The sequence below is a fragment of the Macaca thibetana genome, chromosome 7, assembly GCF_024542745.1.
Source record: "Macaca thibetana thibetana isolate TM-01 chromosome 7, ASM2454274v1, whole genome shotgun sequence".
In the NCBI taxonomy this organism is placed as follows: Eukaryota; Metazoa; Chordata; class Mammalia; order Primates; family Cercopithecidae; genus Macaca; species Macaca thibetana.
The window spans coordinates 157,019,357-157,034,577 of NC_065584.1; the positions used below are offsets into that span (position 1 = coordinate 157,019,357).

Below are 15,221 nucleotides of genomic sequence, written 5' to 3' on the forward strand. Positions count from 1 at the left end.
TTAAAAGATACAAATCAAATTACAATTTGTTAAATATGTTCCCCTCTTATTTTCACAAATACAGGTTCAGAATTAAGAAAATGAAAGACACACATACAGCTACGCTTTTTATATGACTGAAAGTTGGCAAAATATCAGAGCTGACGGAATTTTATTACTCTTGCACATGTCTAGGTATTCTCTTCATGGATCAGTGATGTTTGCACAAAGTAGTAAAACAATGTTTGGACAAAGATGCATACTTCATAAATTATATATTTATTCCATAATGTATTTTTCATGCCTCTTTCAGTAAAATTGCTAATTTTTTAATAGAGATTTCCTTTTTTTTTTTTTTTTTTTTTTGACAGGTTCTCATTCTGTCACCCAGGCTGGAGTGCAGTAGTGCGATCTAAGATCACTGCAATCTCAACCTCCTGAGTTCAAGTGATCCTCCCACCTAAGCCTCCCGAATAGCTGGGATGACAGGTGCACGCTACCATGCCTGGCTAACTTTTTTTTTTTTTGCTAGAGACTGGGATTTCACCATTCTGCCCAGGCTTGTCTAGAACTCCTGAGCTCAAGTGATCCACTCACCTTGGTGCCCCAGAGTGCTGGGATTACAAGAGTGTGCCACTGCACCTGGCTTAATAGAGATTTTAACGTAACTTGTGTCCATCGACTATTCTAAGAAACTGCGCGAGACCAGCAGTAGCAACTGGAATCATCAAAAAGTTCTTAAAACAATACTCAATTCAGAAGCAAATCATGATTTTTAAATCATTTATTTTTCTGGCTGAGCGTGGTGACTGACACCTGTAATCCCAGCACTTTGGGTGGCCAAGGCGGGCAGATCACTTGAGGTCAGGAGTTCGAGACCAGTCTGGCCAACATGACAATATCCCATCTCTACTAAAAATACAAAAATTAGCCAGGATTGGTGGCCGGATCCTGCTACTCTGGAGGCTGAGGCAGGAGAATCGCTTGAACCCAGGAGGTGGAGGTTGCAATGAGCCGGGATCGTGTCACTGCACTCCAGCCTGGGTGATAGAGTGAGACTCCATCTCAAAAAAAAAAAAAAAAAAAAAAAAAAAAATGCAGCAGCAAATTATGATTTTCAAAAATTATCTTGGCCGGGCGCGGTGGCTCAAGCCTGTAATCCCAGCACTTTGGGAGGCCGAGACGGGCGGATCACGAGGTCAGGAGATCGAGACCATCCTGGCTAACACGGTGAAACCCTGTCTCTACTAAAAATACAAAAAATTAGCCGGGCGAGGTGGCGGGCGCCTGTAGTCCCAACTACTCGGGAGGCTGAGGCAGGAGAATGGCGTGAACCCGGGAGGCGGAGCTTGCAGTGAGCTGAGATCCGGCCACTGCACTCCAGCCTGGGCAGCAGAGCGAGACTCCGTCTCAAAAAAAAAAAAAAAAAAAAAAAAAAATTATCTTTCTGGTAGGATGTGGTGGCTCACACCTGTAATCCCAGCACTTCGGGAGGCCGAGGTGGGTGGATTGCTTGAGATCAGGAGTTTGAGACCAGCCTGGCCAACATGGCAAAACCCCATTTTTACTAAATGAATAAATAAAATAAAATAAATTATTTTTCTCCTTTAATAGAAAGTTACTCCTTGTAATAAGTTGACCATGAAATGGGTTACTGGAACATTTCATTTTCATTCAGTCCTATGTAATTTTTTTTTTTTTTGAGACGGAGTCTTGCTGTGTCGCCCAGGCTGGAGTGCAGTGGCCCAATCTCAGCTCACTGCAAGCTCCGCCTCCCAGGTTTATGCCATTCTCCTGCCTCACCGTGTTAGCCAGGATGGTCTTGATCTCCTGACCTCGTGATCCACCCGTCTCAGCCTCCCAAAGTGCTGGGATTACAGGCTTGAGCCACCGCGCCTGGCCCAGCCTTGTATTTTTAGTAGAGATGCAGTTTCACCATGTTGACCAGGCTGGTCTTGACCTCCTGACCTCAAGTGATCTGCCTACCTCAGCCTCCCAAAGTGCTGGGATTACAAGTGAGAGCCACTGTGCCCGGCCCTATATGCTTGCTGATTTTGTCTAATAGTTTTATCAATTGTTGAGAGAAAGGTGTTGAAGGCTTCAGTTGTAATTGTGGATTTGTCTATTTCTCCTTTCAGTTCCATTAGTTTTTGCCTCACATATTCTGTAGCTCTGTCATTTGGGGCATAAACATTAAAAACTGTGATGCCTTGGTGAATTGATACTTTTATTATTATGTAATGTCACTCTGTTCTTGGTAAACTTTTTGCATGGCGAGTTACTTTGATATTAATATAGCCATTTATGTTTTCTTTTGATTATCTTTGCAAAATAAACCTTTTTCTATCCTTTTACTTTCAAGCTACCTATATAGTTGTATTTAAGTGAGTTGATTTTAGACAGCATTTAATTGGGCCATTTTTTTTTTTTTTTTTTGAGACAGAGTCTCGCTCTGTCGCCCGGGCTGGAGTGCAGTGGCCGGATCTCAGCTCACTGCAAGCTCCGCCTCCCGGGTTCACGCCATTCTCCTGCCTCAGCCTCCCTAGTAGCTGGGACTACAGGCGCCCACCACCGCGCCCGGCTAATTTTTTGTATTTTTTAGTAGAGACGGGGTTTCACCGTGTTAACCAGGATGGTCTCGATCTCCTGACCTCGTGATCCGCCCGTCTCGGCCTCCCAAAGTGCTGGGATTACAGGCTTGAGCCACCACACCCGGCCGGGGGAGGCCATTTTTTTAAAGTCCATGCTACCAATCTTTGTCTTAGTTGACATATTTAGACCATTTACATTTAATGTAATTATTGGCATTACAGGTATGAGTCTGTAATTTACATTTACATTTAATTAACATTTACATTTAATGTAATTATTGGTATGTTAGGGCCTAAGACTGTCACTTAATTTTTTGTTTTCTTTTTGTTGCCTCTGTTCTTCATTTCTCTTTGCTTTATCTTTCTTCTTGCTTTTAGAGATGGGGTCTTGCTATGTTGCCCATAATGGTCTCAAACTCCTGGCCTCAATCTTTCCAACTTAGCCTCCCAAGCAGCTATGATTACAGGCTTGAGCCACTACACCTGGTTCATTTCTGTTTTGTTTTTCCTGTGCTCTTGTGGATAAAGTGTTTCTTATTCTATACATACATAGCTTATCACAGTCTACTGGTATTGACATTTTGCCAGTTTGAGTGAAGTGTAGAAATCTTACCTACTGTTAAGTCCCTTTATCCTCCCCCATTTATAATTATCTTAAGTACTTCCTCTATATATTTCAGAACCACTTAAGACAATGTTATCCAATCACCATTTATAAAAAACTCCAGAAGCATTAAAGTCTATGGCATTTACCCATATTTTCCTTCTTTCAGTTGTTTTTTCTTCCTTTCTGATAGTTCAAGATTCCTTCTTTTATCATTTCCTTTACATTTTAAGAACTTCCTTTAGCCATTCTTTTAGAGTAGTTATGTTGGTGACAGATTCTCTAAGTGTTCCTTCATCTGAGAATGTCTCGATCTCCCCTCCATTTCTGAAGGATACTTTTGCTGGATATTGAATTTTGGTTTGACAGTTCTTTTCTTTCATTGCTTGAAAAATGTGCCACTTCTTTCTGGCCTTTGTAGTATCTGATGAGAGATCCTGTTTTTCTCTTATACATAAGATATTGTCATCTCTTTCTCAATTCTATGTTTGTCTTTAACTTTCAGAAGTTTGATTATCATGTGTCCTGATATGGATTTCTTTGGCTTTATCCTGTTTGGGGCTCACTTTGTTTCTTTAATCTGTAGCTTTACATCTTTCACTAAATTAGAACAGTTTTCAGCCACTATTTCTTCAAGTACTTTTTAAGCCCATCTCCCCTCTCCTCTCTCTCCATGACAGGAGTGTTAGATCTTTTGTTATAATCCCATAGGTCCCTGAGATTCTATTTTCTTTTAAGTCTATTTTCTCTCTGTTGTTCAGATTGGGTAAGTTCTATTGGTCTATCTTTAAGTTCACTGATGCTTTCCTCTATCATTCTCTATTCTGGCATTGAATCCATTGAGTTTTTCATTTTGGTTGTATTTTTTAATTCTAAAATTTCCTTGTGGGCCAGGTTTGGTGGCTCACACCTGTAATCCCAGCACTTTGGGAGGCTGAGGCAGGCAGATCACCTGAGGTCAGGAGTTCGAGACCAGCCTGGTCAACATGATGAAACCCTGTCTCTATTAAAAATATAAAAATTAGCTGGGTGTGGCAGCATGTGCCTGTAGTCCCAGCTACTTGGGGGACTGAGGCAGGAGAATAGCTTGAACCAGGAGGTGGAGGTTGCAATGAGCCAAGATCATACCACTGCACTCCCATCTGGGCAACAGAGCGAGACTCTGAAAAAAACAGATTTCCATGTGGTCTTCATTTACATTTTCTATTTTTTTCTAAGACTTTCTATTTTTCCATTTGTTTCAGGTGTGTTTGCAATTGCTTATGATGCATTTCATGATGGCTGCTTAAAAATTCTTGACAGATAATTCTAATATGTGTGTCATCTCAGTGTTGATGCCTATTGATTGACTTTTCTCATTAAAGTTGAGAGTTTCTCGATTCTTAGTATAATGAGAGATTTTCAATTGATTCCTGAACATTTTGGGTATTTTATTATGAGACTCTAGATCTTATTTAAATGTTATATCTAATTTAAACATGTTTAGCAGGCCTTCTTTGACCCCCAACTAGTGAGGAAACAAGGACACTACCTTGTTATTGTGAGATAAGGGTGGAAGTTAAGGTTTCCTACTAGGTCTCTGCTGAAACCACCTCGAATGAAAGGGAAGGTGGCCTCATTACTGCTGGGCGGGAGTGAAAGCTTCCAATTAGAGACTCCTATGATGTTACTCTATCAAGAAGGGAGAAGAGTCCCATGTGGTCTCCACTGAACCCATAAGGGGCGTATCTGTTAATGCTGGGTGGGTATACAAGTCCTAGTTCCTCGTTTGACATTCTCTGATGACACCTTGATGGCAGGTGGGAGAAGGGGCCTTGTTACATCCATAGCCTAGACTAGTTGAATCAGAATTGCTGGGGTAGGACTCAGGCATCAGCATGTTTTAAATCTCCCTTGTTGAATCCAATGTGTGTGGAAGCAAGGTTAAGAATTACTGCTCTAGAACTTCCTTTAGTCAAGAGACTGTTGGTGATAAGCTCTGCTTTGCTTATCTGGAAATTCTTTATTTCGAGTCACTTCTTGAATAATAACTTAGTAAATATATAATTACAATTATTTTCTCTTACTTTTACTTTGAAGATATTATTTCACCATACTTTGGTTTCCATTTTTGCTTATGAGACATCAACTAGCAGTCAATTTGCAGGTACTTAGTGTTTCCCTGACTGCTCTTAAGATCTTTTGATTTCTTTTGGCAATCTTCACTTTTACAAGGATGTGTTTAATTGCTTAAAATGTCTTGTGCTTTCTAAATCTGCACATTTATGTTTTCCCTCAATTCTAGAGGATTGTCAGACATTGTTTCCTCAGTTATTTTCTCTCTCCCATGTGGTGTGATGTGCTGCCATTGTGATGTGATGCTCAGGACCTCCCTTCCCCCAACCCTTCAGTGAACAATGTGTTGTTATAGTTTAGGGGAGTGCTGTCCCCTTCAGAGTTTGCCTCAAGGTCATGCCCCTTCCCAGGGCAGTCCAAATTCAATGACTGATGAATACAGGATTATAAAGGTCTAGCTATCCCAGCCTAAATCACAACAATGCTGAAGGCCATTCTAGTTGGGCTAAATTTAAAATAGTTGGATATGTAAAAATTTGAGTTTGGTGCCAATGGGCTTTTGAGCTAATGGGTCTCAGCCTGCTCTGAAGAAGTAAACAACATAGGGCCAATATACAGAGGTCATCTTTGGTTCATTTGCATAACATGGCCCCAGCACTGGCACTGAACATGTTGTCATCTCTTCAGGTGTTGGCCATTCTGGGTTTGTTCTCCCCAGGTACATGTGTTTCTATTCAACCCGTAGTTTGAAGCCTTTTTATTTCAGGAAAAAAACAAAACAAAACTGTTAGGCCGGGCACGGTGGCTTTTGCCTGTAATCCCAGCTCTTTGGGAGGCCATGGCGGGTGGATCACTTGAGGTCAGGAGTTCAAGACCAGCTTGGCCAATATGGTGAAACGCCGTCTCCACTAAAAATACAAAAATTAGCCGGGCGTGGTGGTGGGCGCCTGTAATCCCAGCTACTTGGGAGGCTGAGGTAGGAGAATCGCTTGAATTCAGGAGGCAGAGGTTGTAGTGAGCCAAGATTACGCCACTGCCCTCCAGCCTGGAGGCAGAACAAGACTACAAGACTCCCTCTCAAAAAAAAAAAAAGTATGAAAGTATAGTTTTAGTATATGTTCTGTTCTGTTGCTTTCCCTTTCCTCTTCAGGAAATCCTATCATACATATGTTAGATCTTCTGCCTATCTTGTTTTGTTTTGTTGTTGTTTTTTTTTTAATCACTTTCTCCCAAATCCTTTTTAATCTCTTTCTTCTTTAATTTTTTTTTTTTTTTTAAATCCTCCATGGCCGGGTGCGGTGGCTCACACTTGTAATCCCAACACTTTGGGAGGCCAAAGAGGGCAGATCACCCCCATTTAATCTTCTGTTTGTCTGAAGGTATTATCCATTGTCATTTTTGGATTTTTTTTAGAGTTGTGAAACTTCTAGAATAGACTTTATTTCTGAAATAACTTTTCATTTATTCTAATTCCCTCCTGAGTTCTATAACCTCACTTTTAAACATCTTATTTTTTCCAATCATCACATTTTTAAATTTTTCTAATTCTTTTTTTTTTTTTTTTTTTTGAGACGGATTCTCGCTCTGTTGCCCAGGCTGGAGTGCAGTGGCCGGATCTCAGCTCACTGCAAGCTCCACCTCCCGGGTTCACGCCATTCTCCTGCCTCAGCCTCCCTAGTAGCTGGGACTACAGGTGCCCGCCACCTCGCCCGGCTAGTTTTTTGTATTTTTTAGTAGAGACGGGGTTTCACCGTGTCAGCCAAGATGGTCTCGATCTCCTGACCTCGTGATCCGCCCGTCTTGGCCTCCCAAAGTGCTGGGATTACAGGCTTGAGCCACCATGCCCGGCCAAATTTTTCTAATTCTTATATTTATTTTTCATAGTCCCTTTTCTTTTCTTAATGGTTTTCTTTTGTTTTAAGGGTAAATCTTTCTGTCATGTTTTCATTGTCAATAGGGACATTATGGTATTATTCCCTATCCTCCTTTTTTATGTATGGACTTCAATTGAGTAGTTTTAATTGCTTTTTTTTTTTTTTTTTTGAGATAGAGTTTCGCTCTGGAGTGTAGTGGCATGACCTCGGCTCACTGCAACCTCCGCCTCCCAGGTTCAAGCGATTCTCCTGCCTCAGCTCCCCAAGTAGCTGGGATTACAGGCACACGCTACTATACACCTGGCTAATTTTGTATTCTTAGTGGAGATGGGATTTTGCCATGTTGGAAAAGCTGGTCTTGAACTCCTGACCTCAGGTGATCCACCTGCCTTGGCCTCCCGAAGTGCTGGGATTATAGGGGTGAGCCACCGCGCCTGACCTAATTGGTCATTTTTAAGTGCAATGAGTTGTTCTGTTTAGAAAGAGCAATAGGAAGAATAGTCTTTTTCTTTTCTTTTCTTTTCTTTTTGTGATGGAGTCTCGCTCTGTCACCCAGGCTGGAGTGCAGTGGCGCGATCTCGGCTCACTGTAACCTCCATCTCCTAGGTTCAAGTGGTTCTCCTGCCTCAGCCTGTTGAGTAACTGGGATTACAGGCACCCGCGATCTCGGCTCACTGTAACCTCCATCTCCTAGGTTCAAGTGGTTCTCCTGCCTCAGCCTGTTGAGTAGCTGGGATTACAGGCGCCCGCCACCACACTCAGCTAATTTTTCTTTTTTGACCATGTTGACCAGGCTGGTCTCGAACTCCTGACCTTAAGTGATCTGCCCGCTTTGGCCTCCCAATGTGCTGGGATTTCAGGCATGAGCCACCACGCCCAGCCAAGAATAGCTTTTCTAGCTTCAAAGCTTTAGAGTTTTCTTTACCTTTCTTAAAATGGGTGATACAAATATAATCTTTGACTCCTGAGACAGGCATCCTCTACTACTCCACCTACTTCTATCTGGACCTTCTCTTTTTTTTCTTCCCTTATTGTCTCTGCCAAGTTATATTTGGATTCTACCGCCAGCAGTTTCTCCTCTATTTGGGCTTTGTCTTGGTAGGAAGTGTTGATTTGTTAGCCCCAAGATCTTATAAAGTTCAGACCACTCCAATATCTCCAGAACTTTAAAAATTAGAACAGAAATCAATGAAATTGAAAACAGAAAATAAAGAGTATTTCTCCCTTTGGAATATATACATTCAATGCTACAGGTTTCTCTTGGAGCATTGCTTTTACTACATCCCACAAATTTTAATAAGTTGTATCGTTTTCATTTAGTTTAAAATATTTTCAAAATTTCTCGAGTCTTTTTCTTTTCTTTTTTCTTTTTTGAGGTGGGGTCTCACTCCGTCACCCAGGCTAGAGTGCAGTGGCATGATCATCGCTGTATTAGTTAGAGTTCTCTAGAGGGCCAGGACTAATAGGACAGATGTATATATGAAAGGGAGTTTATTAAGGAGTATTGACTCACACGATCGCAAGATGAAGTCCTACAATAGGTCGTCTGCAACCTGAGGAGCAAGGAGCCAGTCTGAGTCCCAAAACCTCAAAAGAGGGAAGCTGACAGTGCAGCCTTCAGTCTGTGGCCGATGGCCATAGAGTCCCTCACAAACCACTTAAGTCCAAGAGTCCAAAAGCTGAAGAACTTGGAGTCCGATGTTTGAAGGCAGGAAGCATCCAGCACAGAAGAAAGATGAAGACCAGAAGACTCAGCCAGTCTGTCCTTCCACTTTCTTCTGCCTGCTTTATTCCAGCTGCGCTGGCAGCTGATTAGATTGTGACCACTGGAATGAGGATGGGTCTGACTTGTTAATCTCCTTTGGCAACATCTTCACAGACATAGAGAGGAACAATACTTTGCATCCTTCAATCCAATCAAGTTGACACTCGATATTAACCATCACAGTAGCTCACTGCAGCCTTGACTGCCTGGGCTCAAGTGATCCTCCCACCTCAGCTTCCCGAGTAGCTGGGACCACAAGTATGTGCCACACCCAGCTAATTTATTATTATTATTTATTTATTTTTTAGAAATGGGGTATCACTATGTTGCCCAGGCTAGTTTTGAGTCTTTTCTTTGGCCTATGCCTTATTCAGAAGTGTATTGGTTAATAAGCTACTCCGGAAGCTGAGGCAGGAGAATCGCTTGAACGTGGGAGGTGGAGGTTGCAGTGAGCCGAGATCGCACCACTGCACTCCAGCCTGTGTGACAGCGTGAGACTCCATCTCCAAAAAAATAAATAAATAAATAAAATAAAAAGAAGAAGAAGAAAAATGCCCGGGCGTAGTGGCTCCTCACACCTGTAATCCCAGCACTTTGGGAGGCCAAGGCGGGCGGATCACAAGGTCAGGAGTTCAAGACCAGCCTGGCCAATATGGTGAAACCCTGTCTCTACTAAAAAAAAAAAAAAAAAAAAAAAAAAAAAAGTGTATTGGTTAATCTTCAAATATTTGGGTATTTTCAAGCTATATTTCTGTTATTGAATTCTGCTTAATTATTTTTTGTGATTTGGGGGCATACACTGTATGATTTCAAGCTCTTTAAATATGTTAAGGAGTGTTTTATGCCCAAAAATGTGGTCTATCTTGGTGAATATTCCATGTGAACCTGAAATGAATATTTAAACCTGGTTGACTCATGTTGCTGTTCACTTCAACTATGTCACTACCAGTCTTTCTCCTGGATCTGTTAACTCCTAATACAGGGCTGTCAAAGACTCTAACTGCAAGAGCAGATTTGTGTATTTCTTTTTGCAGTTCTATCAGTTTTTTTTCTCTCCTATGTATTTTGATACTAGGGCATACACATAAAGGATTACGTCTTCTTGAAGAACTGATCTCTTTATCATTGTGTAATAGCCCTCTCTATTTTTTTTTTTTTTGAGACAGGGTCTTGCTCTGTCACCAAGGCTGAAGTGCACTGTTGTTGCAATCATGGCTCACTGCAGCCTTTAACTCTCAGGTTCAAGTGATCCTCTCGCCTCACCCTTCTGAGTGGCTGGGACTACAGGCACATACCACCACGCCTGGCTAACTTTTGTATTTTTTGTAGAGATGGCATTTTACCATGTTGCCCAGGCTGGTCTCAAGTGATCCTCCTGCCTCGGCCTCCTAAAGTGCGGGGGTTACAGGCATGAACCATCGCACCTGGCCCTCTTTATCCTTGATAATTTTCCTTGCTCTGAAGCTGACTCCATCTGAAACTAATACAGCTTTCTGTTTTCTTTCATAGAGATGGGGGTCTCACTATATTGCCCAGGCTAGTCTCAAACTCCTGGCCTTAAGTGATCCTCCTGCCTTGACCTCCCAAAGAGATGGGCTACCATGCTCAGCCTCCAGCCTTCTTTTGATTAGTGTTAGCATGATGCGTCTTTCTCCATTCCTTTACTTTTAACCCATCTGTGTCCATATTTAAAGTTGATTTCTTATAGACAACAGAAGTTGGGTCTTGTTTTAAAATTACTATTATTATTATTATTATTATTATTATTATTAGAGTCAGGGTCTCTCTGTCGCCCAGGCTGCAGTTCAGTGGCGCAATCACAACTCACTGCAGCCTCGACCTCCTGGGGTCTGGTGATCTTCCTACCTCTGCCTCAGCCTCTGCCTCAGCCTCTGGAGTAGCTGGGACTACAAGCATGTGCCACCACACTGGCTTTTTGTACTTTTTATAGAGATGGGGTTTTGCCATGTTGCCCAGGCTGGTCTTGAACTCCTGGGCTCAAGCAGTCTGCCCACCTCGGCCTCCCAAAGTGCTGGAATTACAGGCACAAGCCACTGTGCCTGGCCCTTTTAAAAAGTTCATGTGTTTAGACCATTGATAAAGTTGCCCTTGCTATTTCTTTCATTTCTCTTTCTTTTTTTGTCTTCTTTGGTTTTAACTGATCATTTAATATAATTCCATTTTCTCTTTTCTCTTAATATAGCAGTTATACTTTTTTGGGGCACAGGGTCTCACTCTGTCCCTCAGGCTGGAGTACACTGGCATAATCATGGCTCACCATAGCCTCAACCTCCCAGGCTCAATTGATTCTCCCCACTTTGTCTCTTAAGTAGTTGGGACTACAAGTCTGCACCACCATGCCTGGCTAATTTTTAAATTTCTTTTTTTTGTAGAGACGGGGTCTCACTATGTTGCCCTGGTTGCTCTCAAACTCCTGGATTCAAGTGATTCTCCTGTCTTGGCTTCCCAAAGTGCTGGGATTACAGGTGTGAGCCACTGCACTCAATCCTTCTCCTTAAAAAAAATTTTTAGTTGCTGCCCTAAATTTCACAATATACATTTATAAGTAATCCAAGTCCTCTTTTCTTTTTTCTTTCTCTCTTTCATTCTTCTTTCTCTCTTTCATTCTTCTTTCTTACTTTTCTTCTCTCTCTCTCTCTCATCCCTCTCTCTCTTTCTTTCTTTTGAGACAGGGTCTTTCTCTGTCACCCAGGCTAAAGTGCACTGGTGCAATCATAGTTCACTGCAGCCTTACCTCCCAGGCTCAAACAATCCTCCTGCCTCAGCCTCCTGAGTAGCTGGGCTAATTTTTATTTTCTATAGAGAATATGGGTCTTGCTATGTTGTCCAGGCTGGTCTTGAACTCTTGGCCTCAAGCAATCCTCCCCATCTTGTTCTTCCAAAGCATTGAGATTATGAATTCCTCTCTCCCATTCTTTTTTTTCTTTTTTCTTTTTTTTTTTTTTGACAAGGTCACCCAGGCTGGAGTGCAATGGTGTGATCTTGGCCCACTGCAACCTCTGCCTCCTGGGTTCAAGTGATTCTCCTGCCTCAGCCTCCCGAGTAGCTGGGATTACAGGTGCATGCCCCCATGCCCAGCTAATTTTTGTATTTTTAGTAGAGATAGGGTTTCACCATGTTGGCCAGGCTGGTTTCAAACTCCTGACCTTGTGATCCGCCCACCTCAGCCTCCCAAAGTGCTGGGATTATAGGCATAAGCCACCGTGCCCAGCCTCATTCTTTATAACATTGCTATCATGTATTTCACTTATTCATAAGGTAATCACTGAATACATTGCTGGTATTATTATTTCAAACAAACTGCTATTTGTTAGATCACTTCAGATTAAGAAAAATAAAATGTTTTATCTTCATTTACTCCTTCTCTAATGCTCCTCCTTTCTTCCTATAGCCCCAAGTTTTTTCATATAGCCCCTAGATCATTTTCTCTCTCTTTAAATAACTTCTTTAATTTTTTTGCAAGGCAGATCTACTGGCGATAAATTTTCTCAAGTCTTCTTTGAGAAAATCTATTTCTTCTTCACTTCTGATGGATAATTTTGCCAGATACAGAATTCTAGGCTGCTGGGTTTATCCCCCCTTTTTTTCTTTCTTACATATTTCACTTCACTCTCTTCTTGCTTGCATGTTTTCTGAAGAGAAAGCCAATGTAATCCTTATCCTTGTTCCCCTATAGGCAGGGGTTATTTTTCTCTGACTCCTCTCAATATTTTGTCTTTGATTTTCTGCAGTTTGAATATAATAATGTATAGATGTAGATTATTACTTGGCATTTATCCTGCTTGGTGCTATCTGAGACTCTTGGATCTGTGGTTTGTTGGCTGTCATTAATTTTGTAAAATTCTTGATTGTTATTACTCCCTTAATATTCCCTTCATGTGCCTGGTTATTTCTGATTATATGATAGGCATTGTGTTTGAAAAATATTTTTAGAAATAATTGGAGGTCTAGGGGTACATTTGCCTTCTACAGAACGGATATACATTTGTTTCTGGAAGGCATCTAGGGGCTCTAGCAATCTGAGATAAACTAATTTTAGTGATTGAGATGATTCAAATCTAAGCAGTTTCTGCAATGAATGGTCTGTTTTCAGTTTATCTTGTAGAGTTTGGTCTTTTGAGGTCTCAATCCAAAAAGTGGAGAGTTTTCCAGGGTCCTTTTTGTGGGCCCTGGATTAAAACTTTTTCATTTTATTTAATTATTTTTTCCTACCTCCTGGAATTACAAGGAATGGACTACAACTTTTAATCCCCAACCCTGTGAGGTTGTCAAAAGTGCTTCAGAGCATTTTATCAGCCTTATTTGGAATTGGCAGTTGGACCCAGAAATGCGAGGTTTACTGTTCAGGGTTTTAGTCTCTCTTACATCTCATCCAAGAAATGTTTCATAATATTTTACCATTCCAATGCCTTCAAGCTTTTCTAATTGTCTCCAGTGGTAAGATTGTTCCAAATTATCTAGTCTACCACTATGAGAAAGTAGCCTTCATATATATATGTGTGTGTGTGTGTGTGTGTGTGTGTGTGTGTGTGTGTGTGTGTGTGTATTTTTTTCTTTTTTTTTGAGAAAGAGTCTAGCTCTGTTGCCTAGGCTAGAGTGCAGTGGTGCAATCTCAGCTCACTGCAAGCTTCACCTCCTGGGTTCACGCCATTCTCCTGCTTCAGCTTCCCGAGTAGCTGGAACTACCGGCGCCCGCCACCATGCCCGGCTAATTTTTGTATTTTTAGTGGAGACAGGTTTTCACCTTGTTAGCCAGGATGGTCTCGATCTCCTGACCTCGTGATCCACCTGCCTTGGCCTCCCAAAGTGCTGGGATTACAGGCGTGAGCCACCGTGTCCGGCCTACACTTTTTATTTTATTTTCTGAGACAGAGTCTCACTCTGTTGCCCAGGCTGGAGTGCAGTGGTGCATCTCGGCTCACTGCAACCTCCGCCTCCCGAGTTCAAGTGATTCTCTTGCCTCAGCCTCCTGAGTAGCTGGGATTATAGGCGTGCATCACCATGCCCACCTAATTTTTGTATATTTAGTAGAGCTGGGGTTTCACTATGTTGGCCAGGCTAGTCTCAAACTCCTGACCTCAGGTGATCCACCCACCTTGGCCTCCCAAAGTGCTGGGTTTACAGGCGTGAGCCACTGCACCCGGCCAGCCTTAATTTTTGAAATGATTTTTATCTTTTTCTTGTATGTATATCTGTAGTATTTTTACTCATATTTGAATAAATGTAAGAAAATTTGAATAAAATGAATTTTCCTGAACAAGTGATTAGCATTAAATTCAGGTAGTTTGGAGTCTTTAGGCTCGCTCTTCTTGTTTCACTAGTTTGGGCCTTTTTGTTTTTAAATGTACCTTGTTGCTCTTTATGGTTTTTACAGAAGTTGGAAGATTAAAAACCAGGTTTCTACCATGTTCCTACAAGAATCTGAAGTCTCCCAATTTGTTACATAACCTCTGCACATTTTCAGGTTTCTGTATATGGATAAGCCTCTTTTTGGATTCCACATTCTGTTTTATGGGGCTTTTTGTCTATTTCTGCACCAACACCAACTGTTTTGATAATTACACTTTTATAATGACTTATTTTTATTTTTTAATTTTTAAGAGATAGGGTCTCACTCTGTTGGCCAGGCTCCAGTGCAATGCTGCAATCATAGATCACTGCAGTCCTGAACTCAGGCTGTAGTGATCCTACTGCCCTGGCCTCCCAGAGTGCTGGAAATACAGGCATGAGTCTGTGACTTCATATAAGGGTAGCTGAAGATACATCCGAGTGTAAATGAGATCACTCAAAGTGTATACTGGCTGGATATCAACTCTATTCCATGTTGTACATTTTTCTCTCATTATTATTATTATTATTTTGAGACAGAGTCTTGCTCTGTCTCCCAAGCCAGAGTGCAGTGGTGCAATCTCGACTCACTGCAACCTCTGCCTCCCGGGTTCAAGCAATTCTCCTGCCTCAGCCTCCTGAATAGCTGGGATCACAGGCATGTGCCACCGTGACTGGCTAATTTTTGTATTTTTAGTAGAGAAAGGGTTTCGCCATGTTGGCCAGGTTGGTCTCGAACTCCTGGCCTCAAGTGATCCACCCGCCTCGGCCTTCTAAAGTGCTGGGATTACAGGCGTGAGTCACTGCACCCAGCTTATTTTTCTCTTCTTAAAAATTGACTTTTTCATTATTCTTAGGTATTCTTGCACTTACTTTAAAAGCAGCTTCAAGTTTCCCCTACTCCAAAAAAGATTTGCACTTACTTTAAAATCAGCTTCAAGTTCCAAAATAAAAAGAAAATTGCATTTTAATAGGAACCACATTGAACCCGCAGATAAATTTAA

The 15,221-nt window shown here is 41.7% G+C and overlaps 1 protein-coding gene across 2 annotated transcripts in view; it reads right to left on the minus strand.

Annotated features, from left to right (window-relative positions):
- HEXA (hexosaminidase subunit alpha) overlaps positions 1-15,221 on the minus strand; it is a 54,913-nt gene that overhangs the window by 698 nt on the left and 38,994 nt on the right. The window lies entirely within an intron of this gene.